A 7,094-nucleotide genomic window follows, 5' to 3' on the forward strand; every position below is an offset into this window, starting at 1 on the left:
CTGCCTCTTACTGACTGTGTGTCACTGGACAAGTTTCTGCCCCATTCTGGTCCTCTCAAGGTTGAACTGGAGGGTCCCTGAGATGGACCTTTCTCATTTTCCCACTCCACAGCTACATACACTTCTCCTGGGAACTCCTTGTCTGTTTCCTCTTGGAAACATCCCCTTCCCCACCCCTAAATGGTCTGAAAGGAGATAAGTTCAGGCCTCAGCTCTAAGGGTGGGCTCTGCGATCAGATCTGGCCAATCAGGACCCCAGAATCCTCTGGCCCCCCATGATTGGTCCTGTGGTCTCCCCCACATGATTTTGCCACATGGTCTCTTCAGCAGAGTAGACAGATTTTTTTAATACCGTAATTTCATGCGAATGTAGAATTGCCTTCTATCGTTAATGCACTACAAGTTTATATCAAACATGGTTTTCTACATCCATTGCCATGATCATATGGCATATGGATTGAATATCTGCGTCCTAATATCCATGTGTTGAAGCCCTAACTCCCAGGGTGGCTCTATTTGGAGATGAGGTCTCTAAGTATATAATTAAGGTTAAATGAGGTCATGAGGGTGGGGCCCTGACCCAATGGGATTGGTGTCCTTATGGAAAGAAACACAGGAGAGTTCCCTCTCACCCCAAAGCACGCACCAAGGAAAGGTCTTATGAGGACATGTGAGAAGGTGGCCATCTGCAAGCCAGGAATAACTCTCACCAGAACCTTGGTCTTGGACTTGTAGCCTCCAGAATTGTGAGAAAATTAATTTCTATTGCTTAAGTCTCCCAATGCATGGTGTTTTGTCATCGCAGGCCAAGTAGACTAATAACACTTGGTTTTTACTTGAAAGTCTTTTCACATGGTGAAAGAATTATTTGATCCGTCTTAAACCAGCTTTGCATTCCTGACATAAACTCTACTTGGTTATGATATATCATCCTCTTTCTATATTGGTGGCCTGTATTTGCTAACTTTGGTTAAGGATCTTTGCATCTAGGTTCGCGAGAGATATTGATCTGTAGTTCCCTTTTTTTGTAATGCCATTGTCTTAGTTTGGCTTTCGGGTAATATTGACCTCATAAAACAACTGAGGAAGTATTTTTTTTCCCCTCTTCTATCTTCTGAATGATTTTATATAAAAGGAATATTATTTCTTCCTTAAATGTGAATAGAATTTACCACAAAACTCTCTGGGCATGAGGTTTTTCTCTGTGGGAATCTTTTATTCCCTCCCAGAGAATAAGGACTTTCTTAATCACAGAGGTAATAGTAGCCAGAGAATCAGCACATTGTTGAGTCAGTTTCTTGAGTCCCGATTCCCACAGAGCGACACGAAGAATGCCAGGGGGTGCCTGCATTACAGGAGAGGAACCCAGAGCCCAGGGAACCCGATTCTTTTAAAATGGGCAGAAAAAACACCTGCTCTTTGCTCAGGAGGAAAGACATCATCTTGATCATCCAAGGCTGTAAACAAACTTGTCCTTCGCATCTAGAAAAATATGCTCTATCCTGCAAGTCTGTTTGCCTTAAAAACATCCTTGAGGGGGACCTCGGTGGCTCAGTCAGTTAAGCGTCCGACTTCGGCTCAGGTCCTGATCTCACGGTTCATGGGTTCAAGCCCCATATCGAGTTTTGTGCTGACAGCTCGGAGCCTGGAGCCTGCTTCGGATTCCATGTCTCCGTCTCTCTCTGCCCCTTCCCCTGCTCACGCTCTGTCTCTCTTTCTCTCTCTTAAAAATAAGCATTAAAAAACATTTTCAACACTGATAGAGCAGCCTTAGAGGACACAGTCAATACCAGAAACTAAGTTGCAAGACCAGCTAAACCCTACGGGGTTTCATCTTATACATGCGTAGATTGGGGTTTCATCTTATACATGCGTAGATTGGTATTCAGCCAGAGACTGAAGGGAACTCTGAGGCAGATTTCTGGACCTCTTTCTTTGCCTAGGCGTCTCCTCTCCAGAAATGTGTCCCACAGATCATAGCTGACTTGGCAACCTCAAACTTCAACTTCAGTCTTCTCAGCTCAGCGGGATTCCCAGCCTCTCATTGCTTTTTGCTCAATCTGGACCGGCCAAGGGGCTCACTTCTGTTGTTTTCCGCCTCTCAAAGATCACACTTCCGTAATGCCTAAACATAATATCTAGAAACAGTTGTTTCATGTAGTGTTTCTTAACTTAGAGTTGTTTACTGTGGGAGGACAGTTCCTATAGATGTTAATTGTTTATGATTTGAAAGAAAACTTCAACATATCTATTGCTGAATGAATGACTGAGAGAATGAATAGCTATGACTCAGTCATTACTCATCATTGAAGCAATCAGCGTAGCGAGGGAAAAACAAAGCTTTGATTGGAAGGGCCGAAGTCATGTGACCACTCCGGTGGGTGGGGTAGATTCCACTCTATCTAAACCATACCTGAAACACATCAGCTGAGACTACTTCCCAAAGTTAGCTGAGTACTTTCCAAAGGAAAACTTTAATATAAGGATCCAGAGAAGGGTGAAGAGATCCTAGGGAGAAAAAATAGCCTATCCATTATGGATACCTAGCCAACTTCTCCGAAACAACCCAATGGTCATCCAAAACCTTCTTGGATTCTTGCCGTGATGGGGAGCTCAGCACTGCCACAGTGACAATCCATTCCATCCAAGCTCTCTCTCAACCCTTACAAAGTTCCTCCTCATATTGAACCAGTGTCTTCCCCTTCCTCATATCTTCCCCATAGTACTAATTTTGCCATCTTGAGCCACAACATATCTACATCTCATTTCCACATAATAGATCTTCATTCAGATATTTGGATCACGTAGAATGATGGACAATGGTGTGCAGGAATGAAATTACACCTAAAACACTGGAGTAGAGAGTCTACAGATCAACTGTTTGAGACAGTTGTTTGGTTATTTCGATGTTAGATGGATATAAGTGGCTGTTTAATTGGCCATTCGAATGAGAACATACTGGTTGTGAACACAGACACTGAACTTGGGAGTCGAATCTTGGTTCTGTCATTTACAGGCTATGTGTCATTGTAAAATTTACTATTGTCTTCGTTTCTTCATTTCTATAACAGAAATAATAACGGTTTCCTATTTGTGAGGATTCAGTAAGATAATACTGGCCAGGTGGGTATTCTAGGGCCTATTAAACAATAAACATTTATGAAGTGGGAGTTGTTCTGATAACAGCCTGAAAAATTAATGGATTAATTTAGTGCAGGCCCTATGCTGGGAGCTACAGTGAACTAGAATGAAGAATGGATAAGATGTCTCATTGCCCTCTATAGGACCACCACCATTAACGTGGCATGTTAAACAGGAGACTAGCGATAAAAACAACAGGCTAAGGAAGCAGAGATGAGAACATATTACAGAGCCGGGCCTTGGAGGATCCGTACTTCTCCGGGTGGCAGGATAGGGGTGGAAGTGAAGGACCATTAAAGACAGAAGGAATTTTGAAAGAAAATTCACAGAGCTGCTAGAGCCATTTGAAAACATAGACCCTACATTCTTGGTCACACCTTCTGCATAGAGGCGGAGTCTGAGTTCGGTGACTGCGCAAGCGACAGAATACAGTGGCCGTGAGACTGTGCTGTTCCGAGCCCAGGATACTCCTTCTTGTGTCTTTGAACACTCACTCTTGGAACCAACTTGGCATGCTGTGAAGAAACCAAGCAAGCAATGGAGAGGCCATGTAGGAGTCCTCCAATACATAGCCCCCGCTGTCAACCAGAGGTCTCAACCACCAACCAGCGCCAATCGCCAGCCCTGTGAGTGAGTCATCCAGTGAGTGGAACCGAGCAGAGGCTTCACGGAACAGAGATGAGCTTTCCCCTCTGAGCCCTGCCCAGACTGCAGATTCCTGAGCTACGTAAATGACGGTTGCTGTTTTAAGCCGTCAAATCTTGCAATCATCTGTGAGGCAGCGATACCAAACCGGAACAGTTGAGAAGGTTGGCAGAATGTTTTTAGACTCGCGGATACTCTGATGTGGGGACGAGCGTTAAGATGCAAAGCAGAGAGCAGAAACTGGGGTTTGGCACAGAGCACGTGAGATATTCTACGGGGAGGGAGCTGAGAACTTTCTGCAGGTTAGAGGCATGGGGATGCGTGGCCATGAAGGCCAAGTGTCATGTAGCAATCCCAGACAGTCTCCAGGGTAGTATTTCCCACGCGTAGTCCAGGAGGAAGATATTCTAGAATCACGTCAGCTCCCTAGTCACAAACAAAACATACTAACATATTGGAGATTCCTTCCAAATAGATTTGCCGCCCCCCGTCTATGCTCTTGTTTCTGTGAGAGCCTATTCACATACTGTAGTAGCTGTGTCCTGTGGGACTCTAGCCCCTCTATCCAAGGGCGTGGAAGATTTCAGAACTCACCCCCTCTTCACTGCTTTGGGGAGTCCCAATTGGTCCAACATGTTAGGCCAGCACAGTCATACACAAGGGCTCGGGGAAAAGAGGGCTTATGTTTTCCAAGAACCAAATTAATGCCAGCAACACTTTGACTTCCACACCTTTCATGAAGACTTGCCAGGCACGATCTGTTTATTGGCGGGTATGTCCCAGGCTAAACAATCCCTATAAATACATGTGCTTTATCGGTTTCCCTCACTTGGGTCAGGTGGAAGGAAGGAAACCGACCAAGCATCAAAATAGAGATAATAGTGCAAGTGGGGTCTATTTTAGACCTTCTGGCCAGAGAAGAGGGCTGTGTGGTGGTGACCATTGAAGATAAAGAGGGGAAAGAACATTCGGGGTAGCAGGAACTTTAGCATGGATAGGTCCGTCAGACCGGCTGTCCAAATCCTACAAGGTCCTACTGAAGACCCGTTTGGATTCATGCTCCTGGTAGGGAGCCAACAGCCCATCACTGAGGACCAATTTCCCAGTTCTAGCTTAGTGTTGTCATTGGTTGGGTTCCCCAGAAGTAGACCCCAACACAAAGATTCATGTGAAGGGGATTCGCTAAGAAGAGTTTCTAGGAAAAAATAATAGGGGTCGGTGGCGTGGGAAGGAAAGAGAAGGAAGCCAAGAAAGGACTCAATACCAAGGAAAGTTTCACAGAAAGTGACCTGCAGTCAGTCCCATGGGGGAGCTTTAAAGACAGCACAGGTCACACCTGGGCTGTCCCAATCAGGGGACACGGGAGCTAGAGTATGTATCCCCCTGCCTCCTTCAGCACTGGTCAGAAACTGCCTCCCTGGGGGTGTACAAATTCCCAGGCATCCCTGGTCTTCTCAGGGCACAGACCAGGCAGACTCCTGCAGCCTGAAGCCACTTTGCTGACAAAGAGATACACAGGGGCTGGCTGACGGAGCTGAGATTACCCTGTCTCCAACGTGTCACAGACACCTTCTGCAACGAGTGTATTTATCTATTTGTTTCAACTCCGCTGTCAGTGTTTATTGCACTCATTACTGCCTGCTAGGAGCCAATCGATACCTGGTTGAACCTCGAGGTATCGCGTGCCTAACCTCAGTCAATACTGTCTCAGAATTACGGTCATGATGAAAGTACCCAGCATCCTTAGCTTAAGCTAAGAAATGATCGTCCTCATCAGTTGTAAACAGACCCAAAGCAATATTATGTCTAATGCAGCAGAAGCTTGTTTATCTATCTGGGAGTCCACGTTCAAGAAGCTTCCAAATGATCCTAGCTGGTCTATACAGAATTTTTAAAACACTCTCCATTTTAAAAATCGTGCTACTGGGATCACTGAAGAACAATTTGCTGCAGTCCACGGCACCGTGCTGAAATGAGAGGTACATACCCAGCAGCTGATCAGAGCAACCGGAGGGTAGCAGGGAGGTTGGACATATATGATCATGGAGACGGCATGCTTTTCTCTCTGACAATGGTTCTCGGTGATTGTTCGCAGTCATTTATTTACCTATTTTGGCAACTTCAATGTCTACCATTAAGCTTTTTAGAAGCTAAAATAGCTAAACTCCAGAAACATTATTAATCTAGAAATAAATCAGGTACCTTCTCTTCTACCAAAGTGATCTCCGATGGTGAATCTCAACCCAAATAAGGTTTTCACCCTAAACGTGAGAGGAAATCCTTTCCTGTAACAAGGTGCTCTAGGATTTCCAGGCGTATAAGGCCTCGTGCGGGGGCAGAGTGGGGATGAGATTTACCGAATAAGTATGAAGCAAGACAATCTATTGTGCCCAGCACTGAGCTGGGCAGTGAGAGCTAAGGAGGAGAAAATTTAGCAAGAACCTACCATACCCCATAGGACGTAGTGAAGAAGAGAAATAACAAGCAATAACAATAAAATGCAGAGCATTTGGGGAGCACCTGGGTGGCTCAGTGGGTTAAGCGTCCGACTTTGGCTCAGGTCACGATCTTGCGGTTTGTGGGTTCGAGCCCCGCGTCAGGCTCTGTGCTGACAGCTCAGAGTCTGGAGCCTGCTTCAGATTCTGTGTCTCCCTCTCTCTCTGCCTCTTCCCTGCTCACGTTCTCTCTCTCTCTCTCTCTCTCTCTCTCTTGAAAATAAATAAACATGAAAAAAAAAATTTTTTAATGTAGTGCATTTTGTACAAAAAGGAAGATCGGGGAGCAGATGTCAGAGGCTTCTTTCCTTTTCTACAGAGAAGGGCCCAGAGAGAAAGTCTGGACATCAGTAACAGTCATATTACTCATGTCCAAGGATGAGGAGTGGGATCAGTGTTCCCATCAGAAGGAACAGCAAAATGAAGGCTCAATGTCAAGAGGCCGAGATCGTGGGGAAGGGCTTGCGGCTTCCCCTGTGGCTGGAGAAGAGGGTGCCCATGGTAGGAAGGAGGTTGGAAGAAATGGCACCAGAAGGTAGGCAGAGGCCAGCTTTTCAAGGCCCCTGGTGGAATTTGGAATATATTCTAGGAGCAATGAGGGGCCTTTGAAGAGTTAATTTGAGATGCATATTTTGGGAGAAAGCCTCCTTGTCTTTATATTTAAACAAGCATAGGTATAACATAAAGTAGGAAAAAATTCACTTGACTTTTTAAGATGAAAACAGATCGAAAATCCGCAACACCGTGTGGCCTGTAACTGGCCTCTGCCCTTAGGGACATTTTCCTGGGAAAGTTTGAAATGCACTGCTTGAA

This window comes from Lynx canadensis, chromosome F2 (assembly GCF_007474595.2).
Source record: "Lynx canadensis isolate LIC74 chromosome F2, mLynCan4.pri.v2, whole genome shotgun sequence".
Taxonomy (NCBI): Eukaryota; Metazoa; Chordata; class Mammalia; order Carnivora; family Felidae; genus Lynx; species Lynx canadensis.